We start from the raw sequence: 14,058 nt of genomic DNA, 5'->3' as shown, positions 1-14,058 counted from the left end.
TTTGAACATGCGTATGTGCTTGAGTGTTGATATTAGAGGCTTGCCAAGTCTATTTGTGTTTGCTTTCTTGAGTGCATTGAGTGACATTGATTTACCTTAAACACTTGAGAGAAACACTGATAGTGCATCTGTGAGGTTTTGTTACTTTTGATTCACCTCTTGAGCTGATTGATCATTTTGCCATGTCTTGAATTGCTTGGATGATTTCATGAGTATCTGCTTTCTCTGATTCATTCTGTGTTGGAATTGTCTACTTCTTTTCTCTGTCCAGATTTCTTGAGGACTGTGTAATTCTGTTTCTGTCCTTGTTGAGTCTTTGTTTTCTGTATGCTGAGTCTGTGTCACCTTCCTAAAAGTCCTTTGAACTATTCCTTGATCTGCGTCTTGATTTTGCCCAGGAGTGCAAAAGACTAAGTGTGGTCTATTTTGATGAGTCAATATTTTATTCACTTCACTTAGCTTATTGTACGGAATTTAATCAGGGAATTGTGCTTAATTGTCCAGTATTTTCCCATTTTTGCTAATTGTGCTTAAGTTGACTAAAAATTCTTATTTTAATTAATTTGAATTATTTGGACTAATTATTTGCATTATTAATTGTAGTGAAATTGTTGGATATTATTTGGGACATTTGGAGGTCAAAAGAAAATGCCACATCAATTTTATTTTAAACTAAGAAAATGAACTGGAGGTGCTGCCACGTATTTTTGGAAGCACACAGCAGCCTTGGAGCTCACGGTTGCACATCACGCACAGCTCAGTCCAGCAGCTTTCACATGGGAAGAAAGGGGTGCATCCAGCAGCACACTCACGTTCATGGCCCACACAGTTTTCGGTCCAGCAAAGAAGTGAAAACAAGGTGCTGGAAGAAAGAAACCATACACGGCCCACATGAAGAGAAGCACGCGGAGAATGGGCAGCAGCTTGGAAATGAGAGGGGGTGTGGATTTCATTTTTTGGGGGTGCACATAGAGATGAGACGTGAAAGAAGTGCTAAATTAGTTGGCCTGTTCGAGCAGATTTCTTGCACATGGGTTACATACACATCCAACACAGTCCAGCAACGCCTAGCAACACGGGCAGCTGCGGATTCCACGTTGAGCTGGAAGTGGTGTGACCGCCTGTACCATTCAACTCTTCACTCGGTCACGGCCCAGGGGGTGCAGGATGGAATGTAGTCCAGCAACGTCAAGCTCCACGATCCAGCTGCCACGGAGGAGAAAGAAAAGAAGCAAGTCCACAGCCCAAAGCAGCAACACCTGTCCACAGTAGCAGAGAAGCATCCAGCAAGCGGTCCAAAAAGCAAATACAGCATGGGCTGAAAGAGAGGAACACGTCCAGCTTTGAAGAATGAAAAGGTTACGGAGAGGCAGGATATAGGGGGGGCTCCAGCCGCAACCAAGTACGGAGATTTTTATTTTTGCAATGGAAGGCTACGGCTAGAGGTAGAGTGGTGTCACGGCTGATTTAGTTGGGTCCTGGGAGAAATGGTGTGCACGGTGGTTGAAGCTTTTAGAAAAGAAGAGTAGCTTGGTGAAGCAATGTATGAGGCACAGGTGGAAGCACGGGAATGTGAGCTGAAAGTAGCTAAGCTTTTGGAATTTCTTTTCTTTAGGAAATTAAGAAATTGATTAGGTGAAAGGTGTGGGGTCACGGCTGCAGAGGTGCATTCGGTGATGAATTTTAGGATAGCTCCAAAGCACTTTTGCATTGAATTTATGTTACTGTCACACATTTTTAATAGATATATCATCTCCGATTGCAATTGTTGATTTCTTTACTGTTCATGCATTTTATTTTAATTTAAGTGTTGAATCCTTGATGGACTTCTTTTTTAATTAAGTGTTTTTATTTTTATTATCTGTTGTAATTTACTGTTCATTATTTTCTGCATCGCTACATTCTGTCATTGTGTTTTACTCTTCATCTTGTTTTCAAGTGTTGTTTCAATCTCGGTTTGCTTTTACTGATGCTTTTACTTTTGCGTTTAATGTTTAAGTTCAATTGGTACATTTCAATTAAGATGTTGTTACGTGTTCTGCGTGTTTACTGTTCCAGCGTTTTGTTTTCAATCCGATGAATTCTGTAGTTATTCTGGTTTTGCTGTGTTTAGATCGTTCGGTCTCAATGTAGAACCGTTCTATATGTAGGATCATTCTATTTTCATGCCTTGTTCATTTCTGTCAATGTTTTCAATTATGTTTGGTCGTGTTTAATTTCCAATTTTAATTTAGTTCGTTCCTAATCACAAAAAAAAAATCTTTACAAAACCCCCCTTTTTCCGTGTGTGATCTGAGACTGAACCCAAGTTGGTCCTTGAGAGACGACCTAGGAGTCACTTCCTAGTACTATACTGCATTCTTTTATGCACAACTTTTGTGGGAGGTGCGACCCTCTCATCAATGATCTCAAGTCTGCCCTTAGGAGGAGACACATTCCCTCCTACTACAATAGAGAGCTCATGGATAAACTCCAAAGGTTACAACAAAGGTCTATGACAGTTGAGGAATATAGACAAAAGATGGAGTTGTATATGATGAGGGCAGGCATAGTAGAAGGTCCAGAAACTACTTTAGCTAGATTTTTAAGTGGGCTCAATTTTGACATAAGAGATAGGGTTGAACTTCTACCTTATAGAGATTTGAATGATCTTGTTCAAATGTGTATAAAGGTAGAACAACAAAACTTGAGAAAATCTTCTTCTAAAAGAATTCAAGTTCAACCTACTTTTGAAAAGAAAATTTTTAAAGAAAAAGAGCCATTTAAACCTCTAGCCAAAATAGAAGAGAGACCCAAGAAAGAGACACCCTCACACACAAGAACAAGTGAAATCAAATGCTTCAAATGTCTAGGAAGGGGTCATGTAGCTACTCAATGTCCTACAAAAAGAAACATTATTTTGAAAGGTAAGGACATTTATAGTAGTGAAAGTGACACCCCAACTAGTACAAGTGAGAGTGAGGAAGAAGAGAGGGAAGAGGAAATATATGCTGATGATGGACAACTTCTCATGGTGAGAAGGATACTTAGCAACCAACCAAGTCTTGAACACATATCACAAAGAGAGAACATCTTTCACACAAGATGTAAAATTCAAGAAAATCATTGTTCTCTCATTGTTGATAGTGGGTCTTGTTGCAATTGTTGTAGCACAAGGTTGGTTGAGAAGTTGAAACTTGATATTATACCCCATCCAAAACCTTATAAACTTCATTGGCTAAATGAAGATGGGGATATAATAGTCAAGAATCAAGTGAAGTTGGCATTTTCCATTGGGAACTTCAAAGATGAAGTTTTATGTGATATAGTTCCCATGGAAGCATGTCATGTGTTATTGGGGAGACCATGGCAATTTGATCATCAAACTATCCATCATGGTCTAACCAATACCATCACTATCCATCAAAAGGACAAGAAGTTTGTGCTTCATCCTTTGACTCCTACCCAAGTAGCTAAGGATCAAGCACAAATGAAGATTTTAAGAAAGCAAGAACATGATCAAAAGAAAAAGTCAAAAAGAAAGGGAGGTATAGAAACAAGTGTGCCACCTAAGGTCACTCAACATGAAGTCCTTTTAAACAAAAAGACTTTAATCAATACACTTCAAGTTGAGCAACCTTCATATCTTCTTCTTTGTCAAGGAACACTTACATGCACATCTAGTGATTCAAAGACTTCAACTCTTTCTCCATCCATTCAAAAACTTTTGAAAGAATTTGATGATCTATTCCCACAAGAAATTCCAAAAGGGCTTCCACCCATAAGAGGAATTGAACATCAAATTGATTTCATTCCAGGGGCAGTTCTTCCTAACAGGCCAGCCTATAGGACAAACCCCCAAGAAACTAAGGAGATTGAGACACAAGTCGAAGAGTTGCTAGATAAAGGCTTAGTTCAAAAGAGTCTAAGTCCATGTGCTGTACCAGTGTTGCTTGTTCCAAAAAAAGATGGGAAGTGGCGCATGTGTTGTGATTGTAGAGCTATCAACAACATCACAATCAAGTATAGACATCCCATTCCTAGGCTTGATGATATGTTGGATGAATTGCATGGAGCACAAATATTTTCAAAGGTAGATTTAAAAAGTGGCTATCACCAAATAAGAATTAAGGAAGGTGATGAATGGAAAACTGCCTTTAAGACCAAGTTTGGATTATATGAATGGCTAGTTATGCCTTTTGGTCTTACAAATGCTCCAAGCACATTCATGAGACTTATGAATCATGTCCTTAGGGATTGCATTGGGAAGTTTGTCGTTGTTTACTTTGATGACATCTTGGTATATAGTCAAAATTTGCAAACTCATGAAAAACATTTGAGAGTTGTTTTAACAATTCTTAGAACACACAAATTGTTTGCAAACTTTGACAAGTGTACCTTTTGTGTTGATAGTGTCATATTTCTTGGATTTGTGGTCACCAAAAATGGGGTTCATGTGGACCCAGAAAAAATAAAGGCCATCCAAGATTGGCCTCCTCCAAAGAATGTAGGAGAAGTAAGGAGCTTCCATGGGTTGGCAAGCTTTTACAGAAGATTTGTTCCTAACTTCTCTAGTCTTGCTTCACCCCTCAATGAGTTGGTGAAAAAAGATGTTACATTCCATTGGGGGGATAAACAACAAAAAGCTTTTGAGCTACTCAAAGAGAAGCTCACACAAGCACCCATTCTAGCTTTGCCAAATTTTTCCAAAACTTTTGAGCTAGAATGTGATGCTTCAGGATTTGGCATAGGTGCAGTATTATTACAAGAAGGACACCCAATTGCATACTTTAGTGAAAAACTTCATGGTGCCTCTTGTAATTATCCCACCTATGACAAAGAACTCTATGCACTTGTGAGGGCTCTTCAAACTTGGGAACATTACCTTGTTGCCAAGGAGTTTATCATTCATAGTGATCATGAATCACTTAAGTATTTGAAGAGTCAACACAAGTTACAAAAGAGGCATGCTAAGTGGTTGGAATTCATTGAACAATTCACTTATGTTATTAAATACAAGAAAGGAAAATCCAATGTGGTGGCTGATGCTTTGTCAAGAAAAATTAATCTATTAGCTACATTGGGAGCTCAAATTCTTGGATTTAATAACATTCTTGAATTATATTCACAAGATCTTGATTTTGCTCATATCTATGAGGAATGTCTCAATAAGCCTCAAGGAGGATTCTATGTGAAAGAGGGGTATCTTTTTAAAGAAGGAAAAATTTGCATTCCCCAAGGTTCACATAGAAAACTCCTTGTTAAAGAGACACATGAGGGAGGATTAATGGGACATTTTGGGGTAGAAAAGACCCTTGGCACGTTGAAAGAAAAATTCTTTTGGCCTCACATGAGAAGGGATGTTCAAAGGCATTGTTTTAAGTGTATAACTTGTTTAGAAGCTAAATCTAAATCAATGCCTCATGGACTTTATACTCCTTTGAATGTTGCTTCCACCCCTTGGGAAGAGATAAGTATGGATTTTGTGTTAGGTCTTCCCAAAACTTCTAGGGGTTTTGATTCTATCTTTGTGGTGGTAGATAGGTTTAGCAAAATGGCTCCTTTTATACCTTGCCACAAAGTAGATGATGCAAGCAACATTGCAAAGTTATTCTTTAGAGATGTGGTTAAACTTCATGGTCTACCTAAGGTAATAGTTTCGGATAGAGATACAAAATTTCTTAGTCACTTTTGGAGGACCTTATGGTCTAGATTAGGGACTAAGTTATCTTTTTCTACTACTTGCCATCCTCAAACAGATGGTCAAACTGAGGTAGTAAATAGATCTCTTTCCACTTTACTAAGGGTAGTTCTAAAAGGTAATCACAAATCTTGGGATGAGTATCTTCCTCATGTTGAGTTTGCCTACAATAGAGTAGTTCATGGAACTACTAAATTGTCTCCTTTTGAAGTTGTTTATGGTTTTAATCCTTTGACACCCATGGATTTAATACCCCTTCCAAATTCTATTGATTTTGTTCATCAAGATGGGGTATCTAAATCTAAATTTATTAAAGATTTACATCAAAGGGTTAAAATTCAAATTCAACAACAAAATGAGAAATATGCCAAGAAACATAATAAGGGCAAGAAAGAGTTAATCTTCAATGAAGGAGATTTAGTTTGGATTCATCTTAGAAAGGAAAGATTTCCTCAACTAAGAAAGTCCAAACTCAATCCTAGAGGAGATGGACCCTTTAGAGTGATCAGGAGGATTAATAACAATGCATATCAACTTGATCTTCCTCCTGAATATGGTGTTCATGCTACCTTCAATGTATCTGATCTTAAACCTTTTGCAAGATTTGATAGTGAAGATGAAGATCTTTTGGATTTGAGGGCAAATCCTTCTCAAGAGGGAGGGGATGATACAAGAAGGTCTAACACCATAGGACCCATCACAAGAGGAATGGCCAAAAAGCTCCAAGATGAATATTCTCCTCAAGGTCAAGTACTATTTGCTATCTTTGGATGGAAAATTGGAGAACAAGAAGATATGCCAAATCTGCCAAAACATGGAGAAGGGTAAAAAGGACATTTCTATACAAAAGGGGTGTACTTATCCTTCTATGGGGCTGCATGAGTAATTGTTTTTCTTCACATAAAACTTGATTTTCACGTGTTTTAGACGCTATACATGTAGCACATGGGTTCAGATCTGCCACGTGAAAGTTGAGTGCTTAGAGCCTTGAGATTAATCTATAAAATCTCATAGGAAAAGCTTGTAAATCACTTTTGGATTGTATTAAAGAATTTCTGCTGAAATGCATAGCAAATTCCTTCTCCAAGAGTCACTTCTTAGCTTGATTTCCATTGCAACTTCCTTCCACTCTAGGAAGCCTTCTGAGTTGTGAATCACCTCTCCAAGCTAGCCTCCATATCCATTCACCTTAAACTCCAAACATCCGCTGCTTCACATCCAAAACTCTTCATCAATCTGCTCACAAAACTCCAAGTCTACAGCTGCCCATGCTACTGTTCCATTGGTTTCCGCAAGCTGTTCAAGCCTCCCTGCACCTCCAATCTCACGGATCTGCTTCTCCACATCTCCTAGGATGTATCAGCCTTTACCTCCTTTGGCAATTGTGTAAGTGTCTTTGTTAAATTCTCCAACTTTTGAGTGATGATTTTATTCTGAGCGAGCAAGGCATCATTAGATTGCAATTGTAGAACCCCTTTCTGTTGAATTGGAGTTCCTCTTTCACTGTGCAACTCGTTATCATTAGTGGCCATATTCTCTATTAACTCGATTAGTTCCTCTGGAGTCATCCATTTGATATTACCTCCAGTTGAGGCATCTAACATCAACTTGGTTTGTGAACCAAGACCTCGAAGGAAAAGTAGGACTATTGCTGCTTCATCAAAGCCGTGTGTGGGAGTCTTTCTCAACAAGCTTTTATACTGATCGCATGCTTGACCTAATGTCTCCTCCATGCCTTGTCTGAAAGAAGATATCTCTTGCTTCCCTTTGTTGACTTTAGATTGTGGGAAGTATTTATTTAAAAACTTTGAAACCACTGCTTCCCGCTCAGTAAAACTACCTTCTGGAAAAGAATTCAACCATAACTTAACATTGCCTTCCAATGAGAAAGGAAACAAGCTAAGCTTGATTGCTTCATCCGGCACCCCATTAATGTTCATAGTGTTGCAAATTTTATTGAAGGTGGTGAGATGTTCATATGGACTTTCATGCGATAGCCCATTAAATTGGTTGCTCTTGACCAACTGTATCAACGCCGGTTTCACCTCCATGTTTGCAGCATTGACCCTCGACCTTGCTATACTGTTAAAATGTTGAGGGCCAACCACAGTGGTGTAATCTGCAAGAGTGTGTCTACCATTATTGTCCTTTGCCATATTTTCAGTGCTTTGGTTAAACCTTTGTGGTGAAGGTTGTAAAATTGTTTCTGGAGGAGGGAATAGTTCTCTAGATGTACGGATTCTTCTCCTCCGTCTACTCTCGTCCAAGCCTTCAAGAAGAGGTTCTGAATTTTTCTTGGTTCTCGTCCGAATTGCTTCCTGCATACACAAGAAGACAAGTTCTTAGAAACAATTGTTAGCACAAAAAGATAGAAAAGATAAATAAAAAAATAGAAGATAAAAAGATAAAACAAATAAAATAAAAAAGACAAAAGACAAAAAGATAAACTTAAAGATACAAAGACAAAAAAATAAAAAATATAAATCAAGTCAAAGTTACTCAATAATCACACAAATAGACTAGTTAAACCACGAGTCCCTAGCAACGGTGCCAAAAACTTGTTTAACCTTCGATAAGTGTAACCGAATCGTATCAAGTAATAAACATGGTAAGACCAAGTATCGTTTTCCCAAAAGACTCACGACCTAGATAGTTATTTGATTTGTTGATTATCTAAGACTTGTGACCAAATTCTTGTAGGTTTAAATGCAAAATACTGAAAAGTAAATATGAATGCATGTATTGATCAATGGGCAAGAAGAAACAAAACACATGCTTTGAAATATATGGATGAATATGTTGTTGGGGTTTATCAATTTCATCCTATCCACTCTCATGTATTCAAGAATTCATCTTTCTTCATTAATGTTAATGCCACTCTCTAAATTACCTTAAACCCGATGTCTTGGCGAAGAAAGCCTAATCATAGTCACTAGTTTACAATGTCTTGTCTCCCTAGCAATTATTCATGCACTATAAAGTACAGAAGCTTAAAGGCAACCAACCATCATATTCCTATGTCTAGGTTTATACTACTATTGGGAGAGATTCTCCAGATCTAGATTTCCTCGTATGTGTCCATATTGACAAAATCAATTATCATGCTATGAATGAGTTAAACAATGCAAGCATTAAGAAAAGGAAAAAAAACCCTAACAATTAATGAAAGAAAGCATATATATTAAAGAACAAATTCAATACATGAGAGTTTCAAAAGGATTACATTGATTCCCCAACAACAAAAGAAGTTTAGTTCACCATATTCATGGTGAAACTAGATGAAATGCAATGAAAGAGTGAAAGATAAAACCCTAGAAAGGTGAGAAAGGGGTTCTAGCATCCAAAATCCTCCTCCAAGGGGTGAAAAAGTGTGTTTTTGCTTTGTTCTAGCCAAAGATACTAACCCTAGGAAGACTAAAGCCTTATATAGACTTCTAAATATTACAGAAAAATTAGCCTAAGCCCATAAGAATGCCGCTTAGCGGTAAATACTGCTCAGCGGTAAGTGCGTGACTTCTATTCTGCCCTTCAGCTGCAGTTTTACCCCTCAACAGTGACTACGGGTCTTCAAAGTGCCATTCAGCGGTAAATGGCGCTGAGCGGTGCTTGCGGCTTCTTCCTTTAATGCACTTTTCCTTTCTTTTCTGAATCTAACTCCTAGCTCCTTCACTTTTTTCACTCAATTCTTCTTAAAACCTGCAAAAAACAAAGAAATCAAGCATAACACATGTCCAAATCTCTTATTTTCAACTCTTATCAATTGGGTGCTCTAGTGGTTCGTTGTCTAGTGTATGCAGGATACAATTCGAACTAGAAGCACGAAAGTTTCTGAACCTCTTCTTGTAGGTCTGGAGAATAGTAGAAGAAAAAAGGAGGAACATGACGTCTAGAGAACTTTTCCCTTCTCCTAAGACTCTTTTACAACCTTCACCTCAAAGATTTGACCAGGAAACAGAAAATATGGCGGAAGAGCAGAATGATAGACGTACCCTGGCAGCTTATGCAACATACATTGGCCCTCATCATTTTAATAGCATCGCAAGGCTGAGGGTTAATGCTGCAAATATGGAGATGAAGCCTGCTTTGATTCAATTGGTGAAGAGCAACCAATTCAATGGATTATCACATGAAAATCCATCTAAGCATCTGACTACATTCAAAGAGATATGCAATATTGTGAAGATCAATGGCATGCTAGATTAAGCTATTAGACTGAGCTTGTTTCCTTTCTCTTTGGGAAGTAATGCTAAGATGTGGTTGAACTCCTTTACAGAGAATAGTTTTACTGAGTGGGAAGTCATGGTTACAAAGTTTCTGAACAAATACTTCACACAGTCAAAGGTGAACAAACTAAACAAGAAATTTCTTCTTTCAACCAGGGCATGGATGAAACATTATGTCAAGCGTGGGATCGATTTAAAGGCTTATTGAGAAAGACGCCCACACATGGCTTGGTGATGGCAAATTTATGAACACCGAATAAACGATGCCAAAAACTTGTTTAACCCTCGGCAAGTGTGACCCAATCGTATCAAGTAGTATACTCGGTAAAACCAAGTATCATTTTCTGATGGCAAATTTATGAAACCGAAAAACGGCGCCACAAACTTGTTGAACAATCGGCAAGTGTGACCGAATCGTTTCAAGTAATAAACTCGGTAAGACCAAGTATCGTTCTCCCAAAGGACTCACGGCCTAGTTTAGTTATGTGATTCGTTGATTATTTAAGACTTAAGAACGAAATAAGTGGAGTTTAATATGCAAAACAGAAAATAAACATGTATGCATGAATTTGATCAATGGCTAAAACAAAATACAAACACTTCAATGGAATATATGGATGAGTATGTTGTTGGGGTTATCAATTTCATCTTATCCACTCTCATATACTTTAGGAATTCAACATTCTTTTCATCATTGTTAATGCCACTCTCTAAATTACCTTGCAAGAAGGCCTATCCCTAATTACGAGTTCATACGATTCCTAGCATTCCTAATAATTATTTCTTTTAGTGCAGGAGCTTAACGGCAACCAATATACTATTGGGAGAAATTCCCCAGATCTAGACTTCCTCGTACGTTCCCGTATCGACAAAATCAATAATCATGCATTGAATGAGTTAAACAAAGCAAGCATTGCGCAAAGAGGAAAAACCCTAACTAATGATGAAAGAAAGCATAGGTCTTAAATATAAGATGTAAAAACAAATTCCATATATGAGAGTTTCACAAGACTACGTTGATTCCCTAACAACAATACAAGGTTTAGTTCACCATATTCATGGTGAAACTAGATGAATAATAATGAAAGAATGAAAGATAGAACCCTAGAAAGAGAAAGAGGTAGCCTGAGCATCCAAGATCTTCCTTCAAGGGGTGGAAAAGAGAGTGTTTGCTTCGTTTCTGCCAAAGATACAAACCCTAGGACGTCCTAAAGCTTATATACTATTCTAAAATTATCGAAAATTTAGGCCCAAGCCCATAAGTGTGCCGCTCAGCGGTAAAGTACCGCTCAGCGGTAAGTGCGTGAGTTGGTTTCTTCCCCTTAGCGGCCATTTTGCCCCTCAGCGGATCCCCCGTGAGCTTCTGAGTGCCGCTCAGCGGTAACCTGCCACTAAGCGGCAGTTGCGGCTTCTCCTTTTGCACTTTTTGATGTCTTTTCTGATTTCATCTCTCTCCTTCTTCACTTCTTTCACCAAATTTACCTTAAAACCTGCACAAAAACACTGAAATCAAGCATAAACTTGTCCAGCTCTCTTATTTATGAAAATATGAATAAAAGCATGATTTCAAGCTAGTTTCTAAGTGTTAAAGGTTGCTTTTAGTATCAATTTCAAGCATGAAAATAACAGTTTTTCAACTGTTATCAGATATCAATTCTGGTGTCATGACAGATGACTTTGGTTTCACATTGGTAGACTTGAACAAGATGAATTACACTGATGAACCATTTATCATGGCTAGTCAAGCAAGACAAATATTCTACGTAAATGATCCAGCGAATAAAAAATGGTCAGTGGTTTTAGAAGGAAAAAACATGCACGGATATGATGATGAAGATTCTCTTGATATATTTGACACAACATCCGTTGCTTCAAGACCCATTGAAGACTCAATTGATGACGTTGTCGATGACATCCAGGCAATTCGTAGTGATCATAATGAAGGGATCTGGGAGAAACCAATATCTTAATAGGTTGAGATATCTTTTGTAATGACTTTATATGTAATTTGATCATATTTGAAAGACCAAAAAGCCATGTCTCTATCATTCATGCATCATGGGATGATGTCCCAAAGGTCGAGAAAAACCTCTTATGGCAAGATATTAAGGTATGTTTACTTAAAAGAATTGTCATATACTTATTTCTTTTATCTTATTATGTCATTAACATGTTTTTTGTTTTAAATAACAACATTATGATATTCCTAACACTGCACAGATTAGAAAGAAAGTCTTATCGCATATAGCGATAAGATGGAGGGATTTTAAGACAAGGTTGACATGACTATATGTCTTTGGAGAAAGACAACATGAAAATCCATCTCAACATTATACCTTCACAGAGGAGGAGTGGATGCAGTTTCGTGCATCTAGAGAGTCTGAGGAATGGAAGGCATGTTTCTTAGCATCTACAAATTTTTCATTGGGTTTTCTTTTCATTTTACACTTATGAATATACATGGTTTCACAGGGTAAAAGGTTAGCCGCCCAAAAAAGGCAAAGGATAAATGATGCACCACACTTATTATCACGAGGTGGTTATGCAAAATTGGAGAGGAAAATTAGGAAGTCTCGAGCGGATGCCTTGGGGCTTCAGTCACCGGACCTAACACCTCCACTTGCTAGGTACGAGCTGTGGAAGGCTGCTCGGACTAAATCTGATGGGAACATGACGTCTTCCTCCGCTGCCTTGATCTCACAAAAAATTATAAGTTCAAATTCTAAACATTGTTTGATTGTGTATTTATCATAGCATGTCTTCTAAGTAACTTGGTTTTTTTATGTTTAGGATGAGTTGGTTGAGCAGGAGACTCGGGGAACATTTGTTGGCGAAGGTGATAAGAGGGTCGCACCTCACACAAAAATTGATTGCAAAATTAATGCAGTATAGTACTAGGAAGTGACTCCTAGGTCGTCTCTCAAGGACCAAATGTGGTTCGAGGCTTAGGTCAAACACGAAGTGGGGGGGGGGGTTTTTGAAAGTGTTTTTGTGATTCAAAATGAACTAAAACAAAACTGGAAATTAAATTCAACCGAACATAATTGAAAACACTGAAATAAATTAACAAAGCATGATGACCAAACGATCCTACATTGTGACCGAACGATTTCTAAAACAAGTGAGAAAATTGGAAATGCAAGAAGATAAAGACGTCGAACATAATAGACATCATTAAAGTGAACGGAAACAGTAAACCAAACATAATAGACAACATAGTGAATGAAAACAGTAAATTGAACTATCCGTAATCAAGATGTGTGAACTAATTAAAGTACAACAGATAATAAAGAAACACTTAGCATGCTATTCAATTGGAACACTTAAACTAAAGAAATGAAATCCTATTGATAACAGAAAAGCTAAAAAGAAACGCATGAACAATATAATAAACTGAATGAAACTAAATGAGTAAGCTACTTTAACCTCAAATGCATTCCTATATATATAATATAAAAGACTTTTGGTGCAAGACAAAGTAAGCAAAACTGAGATCCCTTTCCCTGGACGTAACATTGTTGGAATAAAAAACATTTAAAGATCTCCAAAAGCCAAATTAAAACAGTTTAAAAGGGTGGTTGGCAGTGTGTGCTCTTTCTTCCTGCAAAGATGAATGGCCGAGCACTTCTTCCAAGATGTCCATCGTGACTCCATGTGCACCGTTACACTAAATGAATCACCGTATGTTCTCATTCTCCCATTACCGTCCACACACCTTTCTTCTCCAATGCAAAAGAGTAAATTTTCTTCTTCCAAAATAAAGATCACCGTGCACCACTTTTCTCCAAGAAAAGAAAAAGTAATCAAATCCCTCCCTCCGTGTTCATTCCCTACGCGAAAATAAATCTCCCCGAGGTGGCGGCTGGCTCCTCACACGTCCAGCCCCCTTTTTTCTTTCAACTCCACAGGTTTTTAAACCCTCATGTGCCATCTGTCCAGCCCTTACGTGTGTTGCTGGACTTGCTTCTCCACCGTGCACACCCCAAGCTTGCTGCTCCAGATTAATCTGTCCGTGGGCCCCTTGTGCCAAGCTGCTGGACTGCTGCTTCTTGTTGCTGTGCTGGGCCGGGAGCTGCTTGGATTGGACCGAGATGCTCCTGGAAAGCTGGACGCTCCCTCCAAGCTGCTGAACTTGAAGGCTTCTACTGGACCAAG

At 38.2% G+C, this 14,058-nt stretch overlaps 1 long non-coding RNA gene and 1 other non-coding gene across 2 annotated transcripts; one reads left to right on the top strand and one right to left on the bottom strand.

Annotated features, from left to right (window-relative positions):
* The first annotated feature begins 818 nt into the window (after positions 1-818).
* On the top strand, positions 819-1,776 carry LOC148205255 (uncharacterized). Its single transcript, XR_015785089.1, has 2 exons — positions 819-940; positions 1,020-1,776. It is a non-coding gene; the product is annotated as an uncharacterized LOC148205255 (long non-coding RNA).
* An 8,251-nt stretch (positions 1,777-10,027) lies between these two features.
* On the bottom strand, positions 10,028-10,133 carry LOC124822412 (small nucleolar RNA R71). The gene has a single exon (XR_007027566.1). It is a non-coding gene; the product is annotated as a small nucleolar RNA R71 (small nucleolar RNA).
* Positions 10,134-14,058: the final 3,925 nt, after the last annotated feature.

Source organism: Vigna umbellata, chromosome 1, assembly GCF_029865625.1.
Source record: "Vigna umbellata cultivar VRB3 chromosome 1, Vumbellata_1.0, whole genome shotgun sequence".
In the NCBI taxonomy this organism is placed as follows: domain Eukaryota; kingdom Viridiplantae; phylum Streptophyta; class Magnoliopsida; order Fabales; family Fabaceae; genus Vigna; species Vigna umbellata.
The sequence above is the reverse complement of the archived record's forward strand: the minus strand, read 5'-3'. Positions and strand labels throughout refer to the sequence as shown.